This window comes from Leptosomus discolor, chromosome Z (assembly GCF_034619465.1).
Source record: "Leptosomus discolor isolate bLepDis1 chromosome Z, bLepDis1.hap2, whole genome shotgun sequence".
Taxonomy (NCBI): Eukaryota; Metazoa; Chordata; class Aves; order Leptosomiformes; family Leptosomidae; genus Leptosomus; species Leptosomus discolor.
The window spans coordinates 68,341,482-68,345,564 of NC_141419.1; positions in this window are offsets into that span (position 1 = coordinate 68,341,482).

A 4,083-nucleotide genomic window follows, 5' to 3' on the forward strand; every position below is an offset into this window, starting at 1 on the left:
GTTGGTAACAAATTATTCCCCTGTTAAAAAGACAGACTGTGAAAAAAAGCAAGTAATGTCATAAACCTTTTACAGATTTAGCTTACCCATTAAACAAAAGCTTCTCCAAAGGACGGGTTGCAGAAGGAAGGTGCTGTGTGGTTTTCAGGACAGAGATAACCCAGATAACCCTAATATCTTCCTAATATCTAATCTAAATCTACCTCTTTCAGTTTGAAACCGTTACCCCTCGTCCTATCACTATGCCCCCTGATAAAGAGTCCCTCCCCATCTTTCCTGTAGGCTCCCTTGAAATACTGGACAGCTGCTAGAAGGTCCTTCCAGAGCCTTTGCTTCTCCAGGCTGAAGAACCCCAGCTCTCTCAGCTTGTCCTCATAGGGGAGGTGCTCCAGCTCCCTGATCACCTTCAGGACCCTCCTCTGGACCCGCTCAAGCAGGTCCATGTCTATCTTATGCTGGGGGCCCCACAGCTGGACACAGTGCTCCAGGTGGGGTCTCACCACAGCAGAGTAGAGGGGGAGAACCACCTCCCTTGACCTGCTGGCCACTCTTCCTTTGATGCAGCCCAGGATGCAATTGGCTTTCTGGGCTGCAGGTGCACACTGCTGGCTCATATTCAGTTTTTAATCCACCAGCACCCCCAAGTCCCTCCCCCCAGGGCTGCTCTCAATCCACTCATCGCCTGTATCTGTGCTTGGGATTGCCCTGACCCAGGTGCAGGACCTTGCACTTGGCCTTGTGGAACTTCATGAGCTTTGCACAGGCCCACCTCTCCAGCCTGTCCAGGTCCCTCTGGATGGCCTCCCTTCCCTCCAGTGTCAACTACACCACACAGCTTGGTGTCATCAGCAAACTTGCTGAGGGTGCACTCGGTGCAACTGTCTGTCTCGCCAACAAAGATGTTAAACAGCACCAGACCCAGTATCGACCCCTGAGGAACATCACTTGTCGCTGGTCTCCATTTGAGCATCGAGCTGTTGACCATGACTCTTTGAGTGCCACCACCCAGCCAATTCCTTAGCCACCAAGTCGTCCATCCATGAAAACCACATCTCTCCAATTCAGAGACAAGAATGTCGTGTGTGAGAGTGATGAACGCTTTGCACAAGTGCAGGTGTGTACTAGGTCTGTACCTACAGAGCTCCTTCAAAGCCCTGTGATTCTTCTAAGCCCAGGGTCCCCAAGAACCCAGTACAATGTCATCCAAAAGCCAGGCTGCTGTGGCAGGAGTTTGTCACACTGCAGCACATTCTGGCTTCAAGTCTTTCTCATCCAAAGGCTCCCACCAGTTAGGCAGCAAGTACAGCCACTCTGGCTCCCTCTCTAGCTTTTTATCTCCTCATGGCATGAACACCACAGTCTGACAACAATTACAAGCACTACACAAATACTTATGCTTTCCACAAATACTTACAATTGGCCAGCCCCCTCACACTAGCCCACCATGACGCCAGGCCTCTACAATGTAGACCAGCTGCCTGCTTTGCTCGGTGCTACTCTTTTGGAGCTCAAGGAGGGTACAGTGCCAGCTTGCCTGAGATCCCAAAACTTGAAAACCTAGTGTACTTGAAAAGGGGCTGCACTGCTATTTGAACTTCCTGGATGATGGCTGACTTGACTGGTTTCACAACAGCAGCTGTGGAAAGCTATGTGTGAAATTTTTCTGCTAAGAAACACTAGAAGTGCAGTTTCACAGACATTTCTTCTGTTAGCCAGGCTGGCTTAACAGCCACTGGGTCCCCCCCGCCATTCCTCTCTGCCAGCCACTCACTCATTTGTATCCTGGCATCAGCACCTCAGTAGTCCTGACAGTTGTTTCTGCTGCTGGAGGTGACCAACCAAAGCAACCTACTGGCTAAAAAAATGGAAGAAAAATGACATAACAATCCTTCTCAGGGGCTGATTCATTATGCAATGGCAGAAACAGTTTTACCATTTCAAGTGAGGGCATGGGTGGGAGGGGAGAGCAGAGGTGAATGCCTTGCAGCAGTCCTGCATGCTTTGACCCTTCTCTGAACCGATGTTTCAGTGGTGTTCTCCTACGACCTCATTCAATTTGAATGCAGAAGGTTCCTGTCAAAGCAGAGAAACAGTAATTTTTACATCTACACAGTGGGGAGCAGAAGCAACCAGACTACTTAACAGCCCTAGTCCGTGCAAAACACTTTTCCAAGTACAGGCAGGCCAGAACATATTTGCACACTCCCATCTTATGAAGCCTGGGGAGTAGATATGGTTAACAAGGTATGGTTAGACAGGTTAACAGAAGAGGGTAAAAGCAGGCTTACCAATTTGCACACAAGGTATCAGCTCCCTACAATGAATACTCCACCAACATACCCTTAACATCTGCCACACACGCAAGTCTTGATTTTTGCAAGCTGTGATCCAATCTGATAAATCAGTGGAATGAGGTATGATGGTAATGTTAAGCACATAGATAACTATTTACATACAAGACTGAGAAGTGAACATGTCCTGCTTACTGCTTTTGTAGAGGCAGTAACATTTCTAGAAGGTATTTTCCACAGATGTTTCCAAAAAAATCTCAAAGGTCTTGGAAAATACTCTGCGTAGCCATTAAAACAAAGTGAGGAGTTTCAGGATCACTGCCCAAAATAGCCTATGGTATTTTTAAATTATACAAACCATAGGGAAGTATCAAGCTTATCACAACAAAGCACTCCTCCTTTTAGGAGACTTCAGCAGAAATGGTAAAAATCAAAGGGAAGAAGAGCATGTTGAAAAAAACCCAAATCCATACTTAAATGAAACGAAGACTTAACAGTGTTTCACCCCATTCCTCCTAACTGACTGCCTGGCCAGAGTGGCCGGGGAGACTGCATGCCTTCCAGCCTGACCATGGAGCACAGGAATGTGCCTTGCTGAAGCTTCTTTTCACAGAGGCCTACAGCAGCTTAGTATTTCATGCACTGCTTGATTACTTGACTACCAGCATTATCTGGGCCATAAGATTTGCAGTTAATGAGGTCACTGAGCTGTTAACAGCAACGTCTATCAAAAACACCCAAACATCTACTCTACACACAGCACCTAAGCAGGCTGGAAGAGCAAAGCAGCAGGGCTACACAGCTGCTCTTGGACTTTTAGTTTCAGAAAACGGCATCCAGCAAGCCAACCACTTTGCTAGTGCACTGGTTCATGAAAACAAGAGATGCCTGCTGCCAGGTGTCCCAAGTGTTAGAAGCTGGGCTCAGCCTATTATTGAAAACCCCTGTCATTACGTATACACATTTTGCAACGGTTTCTTCAACTGGTCGCATGATTACACAGTGGTTTGTCCCTGTGAAGTAACCATATTCACTGAAAAGGCTTTATTTTGTCCTTTGTCTGACTTAACTGGCTTTTCACTGCTGCTTCTTTAATATTCAGGCTCACCACGTGGGTTAAGCCAACAGATTTTGTGACCAGCAGATCAGTTAATAAACGGATGACCTATTTTTCAGAGCACACCTCACACTGCAAACTGTGCAAAACGAAAACTGACTTCAGAGAAAAGTCAGCCTAGATGCTGCCTGAACACTGCTTTCCAGCGAGGCTTTCCTGCCCCAAGCTGAGTTTCCAAAGCAAAGGGCTTGTTCCCTGCACCACGGGGCAGAACTGCCGTACAGCACCAAGCAGCTCAAAACCCAGGCAAGAAAGCAGCATCTAGGACAGCTACGCCAAGAGCTAAAATGTGGGTGAGCCACTGCCAGGCATCAGCCGAGCTGAAGTTATGCTGAACTGAGGATGATTAGCTTCTGTCTCCATGCTCAAACATTACTAAGTGGTGACTCAGCTCGGCATTAGAAAACGCTGTCACTGCAAAAAAGTCTAAATTAAAGACTCCCCAACTGCTCTTCTCCTGATGATTTTGGAAAAATCAAGACATTTGTTTAGTCTGACCTAAGCCTCACAGTGTATCACATCACACAGCTCCCCAGTAGTATAGCTGCTTTCCACTAGCATAGACCATCTGGATTTGACAGCAGTATGAGAGGGACTGTCTGTCCCTTGAGTTACTTAGATCTACCACTAAAAACCACGAAAAAAGCCTCTCACCTTCTGATCTGTCTGCTACAG